Here is a 16,529-nt window from a genome sequence, read left to right on the forward strand (position 1 = left end):
ATTAGTATTTTAATGTAATATTTTTCTTCATATAATATTTATTATAATGTAATTTTGTTCAGATTATAATATATACTATAAATACTAACTATACTATAGTGATCTGCATTAAACAACCTGAACAAATCAGTCCCCTCTCTCTCTCTCTCTCGATTTGATCAAAAATGTAAATGAGGCCTTCCGATTAACAGTCCAGTGGACCCTAGCAACAGCCTAGAAACCACTCAGAACACCCTAGCAACTACCTAGGAATGCCTTAGCAACATCTTAGCAACCGCCTAGCAACCACTTCTCAACCGCTGTGCTTCCTGCCAACTGCCTTTGAGTCCCCGGCGCAGTCACGTTGGCTTTCTCAAGCCAACATCAAAGTTTGTCTACGAACTTTAGGTTCTAGTTCATTGTTGCTCTTGGTTGTGTAAATTGCTTCCTTGTGCTCATTTGTAAGTCGCTTTGGATAAAAGCGTCTGCTAAATGACTAAATGTAAATGTAAATGTCATACGCTAACCGTTCAACAGCTTAGCTCATGCTCAGCAGGAGAGGTGAAATTTAAAAATGATCTAATAATAACTAATTAAACCGTGATTTCTCTATTTTTAGCCAAAAAGCCTGATAGACTATTGTTGTGCAATGAATTATAGCGTTACTAACCGACAAGGAAACAGCATGGACAGTGCTTTTACATAACGTTAGTTCATTCATAGAAAGAACAGCCAGAAAGGGGGAACTTTTGTGCCTGGCACGGCTTTTACTATGTGTATGCGCTGGTGTTAGACATTGCCAGGGATATAATGTAATTTTTGGTGGACAGATTAGATATCCGAGAAAGCCAGACAAAAAAAGAACTGCAGTATGCATAACAGGGGTATATTCACCACATAATAGGCAACCGATTAGAGAATAATTCAATCAAAATTGAAGCTAGCTTAGCCTAGCTGCCTCATACGCTAACCGTTCAACAGCTTAGCTCATGCTCAGCAGGAGAGGTGACATTTAAAAATAATCTAATAATAACTAATTAATCCATGATTTCTCTATTTTTTAGCCAAAAAGCCTGATAGAGTATTGTTGTGCAATGAATTATAGCGTTACTAACCAACAAGGAAACACGCATGGACAGAGCTTTTACATAGTTCATTCATAGAAAGAACAGCCAGAAAGGGGGAACTGATGGATTTGTGCCGAATATTAGCATCATTGACTCATAACAATGTACAGTAGGTTACCTATAACTGTCAGTATGTTTGTGTGCTCTTTATAAATGACTGAAAAACAGCCGCTGGTAAAGTATATTGATCACAAGTGCTCAGTTTTGTTCTTGTACTTTTAAATATTTTTAACAGATGGAAATATGAAGTTCAGTAAAGTTAGCAACAGATTTGCAGATTCGTATTTTCTGGATCAATAACTCATGATGACCTACTCGCTATTAGTTTGACTACTATGGTGAAGGCTTAAAGGGAGCAGTGCTCATAATATCGAGCGAGAAAAAACAAGAGAAAGACCGCAGGGGAACATAACCTGCTTGGTATTTTTGTAGGAAACAGTTTAGATCTGTTTAGGGTTAGAGGTGCGTGAGTTATTGCCGTTATTAATAAATGTGTCAGGAATATCAAAACAGAACCAATTTCTCCTCTTGGGTTTTTGGTTTTGAAAAGGGAAGAAATTCTACCAGCTTGTCCACACTTTAAGGATACCGGGTGTCAGACAATCCATATGCACAATGCTTCGGCTTGTTTCCCTCACTCGAAAGCTTGACAGAGCCCCTGCGCATTTCTGTGTGGAGTTTGCATGTTCTCCCTGAGTGTGTGGGTTTCCTCTGGGTGCTCCGGTTTTCCCCACAGTCCAAACACATGCAATACCGGTTATTGGGTAGGCTAAATTGTCCATAGTGTATGTGTGCGAATGAGAGAGTGTGGGTGTTTCCCAGTGATGGGTTGCAGCTGGAAGGGCATCCGCTGCGTAAAACATATGCTGGATAAGTTGATGGTTCATTACAATGTGGTGAGCCCTGATTAATAAAGAGACTAAGCCAAAAAGAAAATGAATGAATGACTGAAAATTTAGTATTTTTACGTTTTTGGAAAGTGTCTTGTTCTTATGTAGAAAATATCATATTATTATATACTATATTCTCCAGTACAAATATGTAATCATTCTGACATCAACATTTACTCGAGAAGCAAACGAAATCTGACTATTATTATGATTATTAATGAATTATTATTATCAAAAACGATCACAATTAAGTTATGCTTAAAATAGCAACGGTGTAAGAAAAAAACTTCATTTGACTTTTCTTACCTTGTTGCCAGATATTTTTTATTAAAGAAATAAAAATCAGATATTTTTATTCTCCTTCAAGACTTAAAATGTTTTTTTTTTTTTTTTTTAGAAATTGATCTGTTTAAGCACATTTACATATTTATTCTGAAAAAACTAAATTTAAATAATAAATTAATTCATTTTCTTTTCGGCTTAGTCCCTTTATAAATCCGGGGTGGCCACAGCCGAATGAACCGCCAACTTATCAGCACGTTTTTACGCAGCGAATGCCCTTCCAGCTGCAACCCATCTCTGGGGAAGATTTAATACGTTTATTCATTCATTTATTTTGCCTTAGTCCCTTATTTATCAGGGGTCGCCACAGCGGAATGAACTGCCAACTTATCCAGCATAGGTTTTACACAGCGGATGCCCTTCCAGCTGCAACCCAGTACAGGGAAACACCTATACACTCTTACATTCACTCATTCACATACACTACGGCCAGTTTACCTTACCCAATTCCCCTATAGCGCATGTGTTTGGACTGTGGGGGAAACCGGAGCACCCGGAGGAAACCTGCAATAACATGGGGAGAACATGCAAACTCCACACAGAAATGCCAACTGACACAGCCTGAACTCGAACCAGTGACCTTCATGCTGTGAGGCAACTGTGCTAACCACTGAGCCACCGTGCTCAAAAAAAGTAATTTCTGAGTGTAAAAAAATCGTTTCTTCCAGCAGGAATGATCGTTTTCATACTCAAACATCTTGCTCATGTATAACGGATCCTCCTGTAATCGCTCCTCATGTTTCACCTTTTACCCTCAGGACATCATAAGACGCTTTTGGCTTACTGTATGTACAGGATGTGTATATAAACTGTCACTTCTCCGCAAAGCACTTATTGTGTGTGTGATTGATTCTACTTATGACCCTCTTATGAAACATGTTCATACTATGAAATATCATCTGTTATATTTGATACGGTAATAAAGCTTTTTTTAGAAAACATATGGTGTGTGAATGATGTCTGCTATGATGTCACTGGGTCACATGATGCATTCGATTACGCACACTCAAAGGGGAAGAATCCTACTGCACTCAACAAACATGACGTTTGCTGCTTGTTCAAACTACTCACTTAAAATGAGTTGAACCAACACAATTCTTTAAGTTTTCTTTTGAACAGCTTGATTTGGGACTTGTGGAGCTGTGCATCGATGGATTTGCTCTTCAGTGTTTGAATTTCAGCAGTGAAAATTAAGTGAAGTTTATTTATAAACTAATTTCGAGAGGAGCACGTGCTTATGATTGATAACACCTGGTTAACGTTAGCTAATACTGATTTACTAATCAGACGACTCCTCAATCACTATACATAACCAGAGTAGCTTACTTCAGCCATCTTCGTCTTGAAGAATCCCCGCTTCCACCTTCCAGAATCCCCGCTTCCACCTCTACTCCTCCCATTTCCTCGTCAGGGCAGCACGGAGGCCTAGTGGTTAGCACCACGGCCGCACAGCAAGAATGTCACCGGCTCGGACACTTCCTGGCCAGGTCGGCATTTCAGTAAAGGAGTTTGCATGTTCTCCTCGTGTTTGTGTGGGTTTTCACCGGGCTCTCCGGTTTCCTCCCACAGACCAAAAACATGTAACATAGGCACATTGACAAATCTAAAATGACAGCATAGACACTTCATAGCATTAATCTACTTCCAAGATTATCAAGCAGGGGAGTTCTCGAGACCTACCTGAACTTGGACTCCCCTCTCAACCCTGCAACGGGAGGGAGCCCTGGGCTTGAGGATCTCCCAGGACAGCATGCCGAACAAGCTCCATAATCAATCTTCAGCTAAGGGCGAGCTCTTGAAGCCACACTAAACTGAAGGTCAACTCTAAAAACTGGACACAGTTTCACTTCAGAACTTCTATGTTAAACAGCTTTGACACAACCTACATTGTAAAAGCGCTATAGAAATAAAGATGAATTGAGTTGCTTTATGTTCAATCCACTTAAATTTGTAAACGATTAAGTTAAAGGTGCAGTTGGTGATCGTCTTTTGTTGTGCTGGTTGAAAGTCTTTTCACATTCCAATAGTACTGATTAAAGTAAATGATCTGTATTTATATGTGTTCTTTTAAATTCTGGATAAGGCATAAGACTAAAAAATGTTCATCCAATTAAAATTTGTCATGCTGATAATTCCAATAATTCGAGAGGGGTCTGGCTGCAGACCTGGCGCAGTGCAGTCTGGGCTGCATCCAATGCTTTTTAATGGGCTCACCTAACCCCACCCCTAACCCTACCCATCACAGTGACGTCACTAGCTCCATTTGAGTGCATTGTGTCTGACATTGCATCGCTGAGTGATGCAGTCTCAGCTTGCATCATAAAGGCTGCATCCAGATACTGTTGAATAATTCTAATCAGTAGCCCAAACTGTCTGCCGACAAATATTCAATTCAATTCAGCTTTATTTGTATAGCGCTTTTACAATGTAGATTGTGTCAAAGCAGCTTCACATAAATGGTCATAGTAACTGGAACAGTGTGGTTCAGGTTTTAGTGTTTAAGTTCAGTTCAGTTCAGTTTAGCTCAGTTCAGTGTGATTTAATCATTACTGAGAGTTCAAACACTGAAGAGCCAATTCATCGATGCGTAGATTTAGACTATAGATTTGTACAACTGCGCACCTCTGTTTATGCAGACGGGTCGCAGTCACGTAGACACGAGTGACCGCACTAAAAACAAATGAAGAGTTCAGATGCGAAAACCTCTATGCCGTCTGAAAAATTCTTCTCAAATGAGCATTTTTGTGAGGCTCCTGTTTGCAGGTTTAGTAATTTCACTTTTACGGCAAAGGATGAGTCTTTTTTCATCGCCATTAAAGTGAAATAACTCAACATAAACAAAAGGAGGCTGAGAAAAATATTCATTTTTGATGGTAATTTCAGACAACAAAGACTCATTGTGAGTTTGTGTCTGTCTCTTTTCTCCATCAGGCACATTGTGTTCAGAACTCTGTGTTCATCTGTAGATCCAACACTCAAACAACATCTAGTCATCTCAGTTGGGAACTAGTACTATTAAGATTTGTTTAACACATTTCTAAACTTAATAGTTTTAATAACTCATTTTTAATAACCGAATATTTGCCTTGATGACAGCACATAATATTGCACTTCATATTTTTCAAGATACTAAAATGTAATTGAAAGATTTAACTAGGTTAAGTAGGCAGGTTAGGGTAATTAGGCAAGTCATTTTATAATGATGGTTTGTTCTGTAGACCAGTGGTTCTCAAACTGTGGTACGTGTACCACTATTGGTACGCGGAGGATTCAAATATGTCATGTGTACATGCTACATAAATTTCAAAATTTAACAAAAATGACTTGTATATAAATTTATGATGACATATAGCCTATATCCAGGCAACATTTCCAGGTGTTGATGAGTTGGCTACTATATGTTAATACCTTTAAGTACAGGATTTTTTATTTTTTATTTTTTTAAGAACAGTAACCTATAATTTTAAACTTTTAAAAGAACATTTTAATTTAAATGTTGACGTTTTAAAGTTTTTTTTGTTTGTTTTTTTACAAATAAGCATAGAACAGTGTTAATGTTCAGACTATTTATAATGTTTAAAGTGACTGACAATAATAAATATTTTTAATAATAGGAATTAATCTGCCACATTATTGAACTGTGCAAAGCTGTAGCTGCTTTACTGGGCCAACTACGCTACTGTATTTCAATACTGCTCTGTATGCTGGTACATGGAGAGACAATTGTTTTCTGAGGTGGTCCTTGATGAAAAAAGTTTAAAAACCACTGCTGTAGACAATTGAGATAAAAATAGCTTAAAGGGGCTAATAATAGTGACCTTAAAATGGATGAAAAAAAAATCAAAACTCATTTTATTCTTGCTAAAATAAAACAAATCAGACTTTCTCCAGAAGAAAAAATATTATCAGACATACTGTGAAAAATTCCTTGCTCTGTTAAACATCATTTGGGAAATATTTGAGAAAAGAAATAAAATTCACAGAAGGGCTAATAATTTGGACTTAAATATTTTATAAGATGTGCTTTCTATGAGATGTCCTACACAGTACTTTATAATCATCCTGAAATTGTCATTTATTATGGATTTACAAAGCATAAATAATCCTCACTTTAGATTAAGTCAGAAAACAGCATGAAGTCGAGTTAATAAAGCATTTATTAACATACAAAGTAACAATATATGCCTGAATAATAAGATATAGAAATGTTTATTTAAATAATGTGTTAATCATTTACTCACGCATTCTGAATGATCTCAAAAAAACTACCAACTACTCTTAAATAACTGGTTTGCAAATGATGCAAAAGATTTAGTAGAGAAAATTTGATCCTTAAAGTATGAAAATAAAGTAGATTATACTGTACATGTGCTTTTAAGTCAAGAAAACAGCATTTGTAGATGTGTTTACTAATGTCTATTAATGTCAGGGTTTCTGCAGGTTAAATTTAAGACTTTTTAAGACGTTTAAGACCATTACGTATGACATTTTAGATGTATACAAGACTAAATGCTAAGGATTTTTTTTTTTTTTTTATATCCCAGTTGGAAAAGATTTTCACTTGCCCTTTCAAAAAATGATTATAATTTAATAATACAACAATGATAATAATTCAATAACAAATATATAAATCAGGTCAGTTTCCTCTAAAGTAAATAAATGGAGAACTTTTAAGCAAATGTTCCTCTAAAGAAAGCTGCTATTTTAAATAAAAAGTTTCATTGAGATAGGGATTGTTGGTGATTGTGTGGGTGTAAATGACCAGATTGAGCTATACATGAACAAAGGAAAATTAAGACCTGCTAAAAAAGATTTAAGATCTACAACACAACATTTCAGTAGATTTACGACTTTTTAGGGCCTAAAATTTAGTTTTTGAGATTTAAGACTTTTTAAGACCCTGCAGATGACCTGAATGTAGAGTTAACACTTAACAAATTATGATTTAACTATTTGATAAAAATGTATAGTTTTTATGCAATATATGTTATATATAATTAATAGGTATAATTTATACTTATAAATATTTATCGGGCCCTCAATTTTCCCAAGACCCTTACTGGTTAAATCCGTCCCTGCACACAGCAAAACACACAATAAATTGTCTGCAAATTCATATTAAAAGAGCTCTTTGAGCTAAGAAGAGAAGTATTTGGATTCTAAATACAGCACAATTTCTATAAAAATCATGAAACTTTGTCTTATTTACATCTCCATACATTCTAGTCTCATGGTTGTCTCTGCCACCAATTACTGCCATTACTGTGACTAAGCTACTGGTGAATGTGCTGAGATGTGCATCTCTGGAGGATTCGCTTAAGTCTTTCTCTGCGTTATGAACGATAAGCATTAAACACTAAAGAAAAACACTGTGACACACTGCAAAAAACACAAACACAAGGACGCTGGGAATGACGTCAACTATCTCGCACTCATCACACTTCACTTTGGTCTTTCAGCCTGAGAACTCTGAACTGTTGCTGATAAAAATAATACAGTTGTTTTTAGATCATTTTTCAGGGATAATGTGAGGATGAAGACTGGAGAAATGATTTAGAAAAGAAAGCATAAAATAAGAGGATTACACTTTTACATACATTCAATCAGAAAATGATTATAAATTATAATATTATTTTTATGATATCAGATTTGTATTGTATTGATGATCAAATGAATAGCCTGTGTCAGAGACGTCTGTCAGAAACATTTGCAGGGTTCAACGCTAAGGATTTTTTATACGGGTCTGATCGGGCCATTGGTTGAGATTTTTACTTGCCCTGCCAAAATTTTCACTGGCCCCACCAAAAAAACTAAAAAGTTAATAGCTATTTCTTAGCCACATATTTTAAATAGTGGCAAAATTATGCCTGTGAATCCAGAATTTAAACATTTTAAATATGTTAATAAATGTATGATGAGCAAAATTCAAGATTTTATGCAAATGAAAGAGCAGTATGAAAAATGTGCTGGTATTTTAATTCAATTCTAAATAATTTTGATAAAAATGGCTAGCCAAACTGACAACTGTTAATTTTTTTTTTGGTTTTTTGTTTTTTCAGTTTCTTAAATTTGTACCCATGTAATTGTCTGCTTCTAAGACTTTACAAACATACATTTTCTTTTAGCCTCATTGTTTAATTTTGCCGCCATGTTGCCATCTTTTCGCTGTACTGGTTGTTGCCAGGTTACAAAAAAAAAAAACATGCTCATTGTTACTGGCCGATAGGGGCCAGTAACAATCCTGTCTACTGTCCCGAGTGTCTTTCACGCTGGCCCCGGGCCACTGGGCAGTCCTTATTGTTAAGCCCTGATTTGTTTAAAATTCTATGAAACAAAAGCACTCTATTGTAAATGTATATTGTAAATAACTCTGTACATTGTAATTTATGACAAATGCAAACCATTTAAAATGTTTCACACCAAAAATGAATTTTCTTGTAAATATATTATGTGCTAATTTATTAGAAAATAAAATCAGATCTGTGTTTTTTTAGAGACACCCTTGTAATCACCTGACTAAAGTCTTGTCATCTATCCAAGTTTTAGGAACAGCAAATAATAACTTGACTTCTAGTTGATCATTTGGTATCAAAAGTGGCTTATATGAAAGGCAAAGACCTCTAGATTACACTTATTTTACCCAAATAAAATATGATGCCCCGATTTTTAATTATTTGATTAGGACAGTAAAGTCTGACTTTATTAGACAAAAGTCTTGTCACTTAACAGAAATAATGTACAGTAGAATATAAAGTCATGCTGCAGTGAGAACACTGCACTCCTTCATCTTACCCCAGTCATGCTCACTCATGTTCATGTCTGGTGACTGGGCTGGCCAATCCTGGAGTATCTTGACCTTCTTTGCTTTCAGGAGCTTTGCTGTGGAGGCTGAAGTATGAGGAGCGCTATCCTGCTGAAGAATTGTCCCTCTCCTTTGGTTTGTAATGTAACGGGCAGCACAAATATCTTGATCCCTCAGGCTGTTAATGTTGCCATCCACTCTGGAGATCTCTCACACTCCCTCATACTAAATGTAACCCCAAACCATGATTTTTTCTTCGCCAAACTTGACTGATTTCAATGAGAATCTTGGGTCCATTCAGGTTCCATCTGCAGTTTTTGTGGAGATTGGGATGCAGTTCAGAAAAATCGACCTTCTGCCACTTTTCCAAATGATCAACTACAAGTCAAGTTATTATTTGTTGCTTTTACAACTGAGACGCACGACAAGACTTTTGTCAGGTAGTGTAAACGTATTTAATTTCTGTTCATATTTATGTGATTTCATGTAATACATACAATGTCCATTCTATGGTTTTAACAATGACCGAATCATTTTCTGTTTTGCAACTCAGACTCATTAAACCCTTTACTAACGAGCAAGTATTTATCTTTAAAAGCTAATATTAATACAGTGTTAATTTTAATCTTAAAACATCAATAATAACCTTTGATCATGTACAGAAACTCTTCAAAAAAGAGCATAACAGAAGACAGAAAAGCACATGGCAGTCGTACGAAATAATAAAATCTTTTATTTCCAGCAGTTTACAAGTACCTCTGTTAAGTCCCCTTGACAGTGTCAGATTGAAGCAGTAGGGCAGAACTGAAGGGGAACAACCCAGAACCGGTTTACAGGAAACCAGAAACCTTTACTAGCTGTACACGCTCAGATAACCTGCCAAGCTTGCTTTAAGTTTCCCAGTCGAGCGACCAGGAATCAAGTCCATTTGACTCACAACATAGTGAAGGTTATGAGTTCTTGCAGGAAAGTTTTAGATTATGACAGATTAGAAATCCCTTAAAGAAGTATTAATTTATGTATTTATTACTAAAATAAAATACTGATATGGGTGGCTTTGCTTTGGATAACTTTACCACCGATTTCATCTGCCGGGACGATTTGTGAACACAAATCAAATCAATATAAAATAAAAATCAATTATCATATACAAAAAAAAAAAAAAACTACATAAATCTAGCCTTGCTTGTGATTTGTTAAGGCATATTATGCTCAATTCACCGAACCAGATCGAGTAAGTGAGGTTTTGCTGGATATTAGGCACCAAACTTTGATATTGTGTTAAAGTTTACCAAAAATTACCGAAAAACAAAAAACAAACGTACAGTAAACATCTCTACTGGTCCAATGCAAAGAAAAAATGCAACAGAATGATAAAATAAACATTTATAGAATAAATATATTATGTACAAATAGCTTTGTCGCATCTATAGAAATAAATAAACAAAGCCTCCCGTCCCCTGAAGAAATATTCACAACTACAGAGCGCTGTCGTGTTCAGTGGCAGCACCGGATCGGTTGCACAGTCATATTTATGTGACGCATAATTGTGGCATAAAAGTGAGCCGCTGCTTTTCCTGCACTAGCGCGACCTCTTGTGGAAAACCTCTGGCATTACAGTACGTCTTGTGCACAGTGATCTAATGTGACGCAACCAACACACATTTCAGGACAGAAAGCACAAGTTATAATTTAAAAAAGGGGGAGTCTGGTAAGCCGTTTTAACATGTCATATATCAATCATACTAATATCTATTTCCATGTTACTAGTATCCATTTTTTAAAGATACAAGTATACATTAAGATGCACTGAAACAAATGATTCATTGGATTTACCATTTTTTAAGGTAAGTGGTTGCAAACTATATATTTGAGTTGAATTTAAACAAATTATGTTGAACATTACTAAGCTGAATTTGTTTGTTTAAATTCAGCCCATATAAATAGTTTGCAAGCACTTATCTTAAGAAGCATAGTAAATCCATTCACTCATTTTTTTCAGTGTACCTACTACCTTGTACTTTTTTATTAGCTACATGTGATTCTCAGCAGGCATCAGACGTCACACAGACGTAAAATTGACGTTGGACTCCAACGTCAGACTAACTTTTCATACTGTATATGAAAATCGGGTTGAGGTCAGAAGCCAACATCAGTTTGAGGTCAGACTCCAACGTCAAGATGAAACACACAACAAAAAAACAACCAAAGTTAAACAGCTATAGATGTTAGACTTTGACGTTGTATGGATATCATATCATGAAGTTTAGCTGATGTTGGATTTTGGTTGGATTTTCGCCACAGCCTAAAACCAACTAAATATCAACACCAGCTGAGGTGGGTATTAGACAACAAATTGGCGTTAAATTTTGGTCACCTGAAGAAGTCACAACCAAATCAGAACTAAAGATCAGTGGCATGTGACATTCTGTGCCTGCACCTAAAAACCCCTGCTATTTATTCCAGATACTAGTACTTATTTCATTAGTTACTAGTAGGCCCGCATGAAATCTGCGGAAATCTGCATAATTCTGGGCGCACAGATTTCATGCAGGCCTATCATTAGTCTAGCCCATCATTAATTCTGTTTATTTACTTATGTAAATGTGTGTATGTTTATATTTATTTAGTTTTCAAATTAATTTCAGTATAATTGTTGACTAAGATGAAAATGTTCATATGATTATTCACAATACAGTGTGTAAAGTAATATTTTCTGTCTTTTAGTAGAGATGTTATATGAGACACTTGCTTTGTTTACCAAATAATGTGGATCTAAATGGATTTGCGCTGTTAACATTAAATAAAAGTTTAAAAAGCGATTTTTTTTTACTTCATATATAAATTTGTTATTTACGATACTCCCAAAATCATTTTCTGCATAAAGCCTCTGATTCCTAACAAAATTCTCAGCAGAAATAGCAAAAAAATAATAAAAAATGTCCGCAGATTCTGTTTGGCCAAAGTTAGTGGTAACTATTACATTGTTAGTAACTAAAAGCTGATTTATACTTGTGCGTCAAGCACACGCTCATGATCTGGCGCAGACTTCAAAAAAAATGAAACTACATGTCACAACGAGGGCAGTGCTGAGAGCCACAAGCCCAATATAGCGAGTGTTTACAAGTGTCAAGTCCCGTGAAGGAGGTCCATATGGAGCCTTTTGTTTTGTGTTTACCTTATTATTAAAGTTGTTGCACGTCTGCCGGTTCCCACCTCTGAATGAGTGGGTTTTAGCTACTTGTACATTGGGGTAGCGTTCAGAAAAAAACACCCACAAAGAAACTCAGAACATAACATAACCTACTGGCAGCTAGCGTTTTGGAAGTGTAATTGCAAAGCAACACAAACAGCACAGAAAAGTATAAATGCACGACTGCGTGCAAGGCAGGAGCCGTGGTTCACAGCGATTGCTCGACGTAGATGTATAAACCAGCCTTAAGGGGACTGGTCATTGACTTCAGCTTTCACTATAGCATGCCAATTGTAAATAACTAGCACATATTTTCTTCTGTACCACCTGTCATTTATTAGATACTAGCTCTTATTCATTAGATCAGGGGTCACCAATCCTGGTCCTGGAGGGCCGGTGTCCCTGCAGGGTTTAGCTCCATCTTGCCTTAACTCACCTGCCTGGATGTTTCAAGTATACCTAGTAAGACCTTGATTAGCTTGTTCAGGTGTGTTTGATTAGGGTTGAAGCTAAAATCTGCAGGACACCGGCCCTCCAGTAACAAGTTTTGTGACCACTGCATTAGATATTGGTATTTTTTATTATAATTTCTTACGAGCTAGAACTTATTTATTAGATACTTGAACCTATATTACTTATTTCTCAAATACTTGTACTTATTGACTAATTACTAGTATCTATTAAAAAAAAACATGTAAACCTTTATAACATAGTACTTTTTAAAATGTAAAAAAAAAACAATAAACGTGGTCATTCAGATTTGGCATTGATTAAAAATACAGTTGTGACTAGTAAGATAAGAACAACTAGTAATAATTACAAAAACAATAGTGTCTAATCAATAACTACTCATGTTTATTAGGTATTAATATCAAACTAACAAGTACTAGTATCTAACGAATAACTATTACAATTCAATAAAAAAATACTGTATATAGCAATATACTTAATGAATAACTACTAGCATTCAGTAAATACTAAATAAAATACTAGTTAAAAATAAATGAGCACTAGTAACAAATAAATAAATACTAGTATAAAATAGGTACTAGTATCAAATGTATAAGTATTAGTATTTAATTAATAAGAACAAGCATCAACTGAATACTAAAAAACAAACTAAAATTAATAAATAAAAGTTAATAATAAATTATTATTGGCATCTAATGCATAACTACTAGTATGCAGTAAATAAAAACTGAAATACTAGTTAATAATAAATTATTACTAATACCTAATAATTACCTACTAGCATATATTAGGTACTGGTATCAAATGAATAATTACTTCCTAATTTAAATAGACTAGTATCCAACAAACAACAGTCAGTAACCAATAAATAAATAAAAAATAGCTAATAATAAAGTACTAGTACCAATAACTGTTGTATTAGCATATAATTAATTAACTTTCAAATGAATAACAATTATAGAACTAGTTAATAATCAATTAGTACAAGTACCCAATAAATAACTCTTAGTATATGTTAGGTAATAGTATCAAATGAATAAATATTAGTATCCAATTCAGATGGACTAGTATCTAATAAATAACTACCGGAACTAGTATCCGATAATTACAAACTAAAATACTAGTTAATAATAAAATAGTACCTGTTCCTAATAAATAGCTACTAATATACATTAGACAGTATTAGGTAGTATATAAGTTATTAAGTCAAGTATCAAATAATTAATATTGTCTGATAAATAAGAATTAAAGTAGTTATTGATAAAATATCTGTAAATTAAAAATGAGCAGTTTTCCGTATTTTCCGATTCATGCTTTTATTATTTTTCCCATTTATTTCTGCTTATGAATTGCATGATGGGATTTTGATCCTTCTTTCAACAACTTTTAACCATTAAAAACTTTTTAAAAAGTGACTTTTATTTACATTTTGAATAGTTTAATGTGCTATATTATCTTGATCGGTGTACATTACGCTACAAAGCCTTGTGATAAACTGCCAGTTTTACTTTACAGACTTATTCCTCTCTATATGTTAGGTATTATATATCATATCATTTCAAACTACTGAAATGTCAATAAAAGTGACTTTGTTAAACTGCAGAGTTGAATTTTCAGCATCAAAAGTAGCCAGATTGGAGATTAACATCCCATAATGCAATTCAAAATCGTAAATAAACAGAAAAATACTAGTTTATAATAAAATAGTACTTGTACCTAATAAATAGCTACTAATATACATTAGATACTATTAGGTAGTATATAAGTTATTAACACAAGTATCAAATAATTAATATTGTCTGATAAATAAGAACTAAAGTACTAGTTATTGATAAAATATCCGTAAATTAAATATTAGCAGTTTTCTGTATTTTCCGATTCTTGTTTTTATTATTTTTCCTATTTATTTCTGCTTTTGAATTGCATTATGGGATTTTGATCCTTCTTCCAACAACTTTTAACCTTAAAAACTTTTAAAAAAGTAATTTTGAATAGTTTAATGTGCTATATTGTCTTGGTCGGTGTACATTACGCTGCCAGTTTTATTTTACAGACTTATTCCTCTCTATATGTTATGTCTTATATATCATATCATTTCAAACGACTGAAATGTCAATAGACGTGACTTTGTTAAACTGCAGAGTTGAATTTTCAACATCAAAAGTAGACAGATTGGAGATCAACATCCCATAATGCAATTCAAAATAAACAAATAAACAAAATAAACAAAAAAAAAAAAAAAAAACACCTGTGAATTCACAGATATATTTTTTACACTTTAGTACATACAGATTAAAAACTAATTAAGTGCTACAATAAAAAATACTGGTTGCCTTAAATTTGTAGGGTGAATCAAATTAACCGTATAAGTCAATTGAACTAAAATTACATTAAACTGACTTAAAACAGCTGGTGCAACTCATAATATTAAGTTGGAACATGATTAACTTAGTTTAATAAGTTACAGTTAACTAAAAACATATATTGTCATGACTTCTTGACCATTTATTCTTTTACAGTGCAATCTAAAGCACAGGTGTCAAAGCAAATTCCTGGAAAGCCACATCTCTGCACAGTTTAGTTCCAACCCTAATTGAACACACCAAATCAAACTTTGTTTGAATCCTACAGGTAAAGCTGCCATTACACAGCACTTTTCTCACTATAAACTTCCATTCATGCGTATGCGAATGCGTCAGACTGGAAACGCAAGTTTGTGCGTCAACTTTCGCAGGGCGCTGCGATACAAAGTTCAAGCTTGGTGAACGCTGACCTGCGAAATCGCATCACTTGAATGCGCGAGACCAATCGAGGATCAAAACATGACCTCTCTGGACATAAATTTAAAACATGGACCAACCTCTAGCTGTTTTAAACGTCTAATCATCTTAATCCCGCCCCTTTTCGCACGCACAAACTCTAGTGTGACCGGAGCTTAAGTGTGTTGAAATAGGGTTGGAACTAAACTGTGCAGAGCTGCGGCTCTCCAGTAACTGGCTTTGACACCTGTGATCTAAAGAATAAGTACTACAGGCTTATAAATAAGTACTAGTGTTTAAAAACTGTTTTTAAATAGATATACTGTAAGTATAAATGAATTGTTAAAACGGCTTTCCAAATAAAAAGTGTGTGTGTTGAAGATATCGTCACAAAAAAAAAAAGAAAGGCATTTTGAATGTTAATGTGCCCGGCACAATATGAGATGTTTATACTCAGCCCTTTAGCAATGGGAGGAGAACATTACCGTTAACAAACACACACGCTCGATGATAACTGGAGGTCAGTGGCTTTACATGCCCGGCTAGTTGTTATAAAGATACATTAGTGACAGCTACTGATTAACGTGTTTTTAAGGCTGAGAATTGAGGTACAGATTAGCTGCTAGCCATCCCGTTAGCCTTTCAAGTCTTTCCGAGTGGCATTAATCTGGTTTTAAAAAACAGTCAAAGTTAAATCATTCTCATCTTATCCAGTACGAAACAAGAAACCGATTTCGGGGATTTGAAATCAAGCATGGCTTCAAGAGCTAGGTTTTTGAGCTAGCATCCAGCAGTGCAGATGTCAAAATAGCCCTTTTGACAAGCATTTTTTTGCATAACTCTACTGATATTGTGTATCAAAAAGGCTTTTGAGGCAGGTTTCCTCTCAATCAGCAGGTGCCTTTTGTCCAGACTAGGCTAATTTAATTCAGCAATTGATCTTGTGCTAAGCTTTGTGTCAAAATC

At 34.7% G+C, this 16,529-nt stretch overlaps 2 protein-coding genes and 1 long non-coding RNA gene across 3 annotated transcripts in view; 1 reads left to right on the forward strand and 2 right to left on the reverse strand.

Annotated features, from left to right (window-relative positions):
- Positions 1–4,172, reverse strand: part of LOC137490428 (uncharacterized) — a 28,167-nt gene extending 23,995 nt beyond the window's left edge. Inside the window, exon 1 of the long non-coding RNA XR_012387326.1 lies at positions 3,665–4,172. This is a non-coding gene — a long non-coding RNA (uncharacterized lncRNA). The remainder of the gene's footprint in view (positions 1–3,664) is intronic.
- sox13 (SRY-box transcription factor 13) overlaps positions 1–16,529 on the forward strand; it is a 675,553-nt gene that overhangs the window by 160,870 nt on the left and 498,154 nt on the right. The window lies entirely within an intron of this gene.
- Positions 9,854–16,529, reverse strand: part of slc41a1 (solute carrier family 41 member 1) — an 83,569-nt gene continuing 76,893 nt past the window's right edge. Inside the window, exon 12 of the transcript XR_012386709.1 lies at positions 9,854–12,718. The gene's annotated coding sequence lies outside the window, so the exon portion shown is untranslated. The remainder of the gene's footprint in view (positions 12,719–16,529) is intronic.

The sequence above is a fragment of the Danio rerio genome, chromosome 11 (genome assembly GCF_049306965.1).
Source record: "Danio rerio strain Tuebingen ecotype United States chromosome 11, GRCz12tu, whole genome shotgun sequence".
In the NCBI taxonomy this organism is placed as follows: domain Eukaryota; kingdom Metazoa; phylum Chordata; class Actinopteri; order Cypriniformes; family Danionidae; genus Danio; species Danio rerio.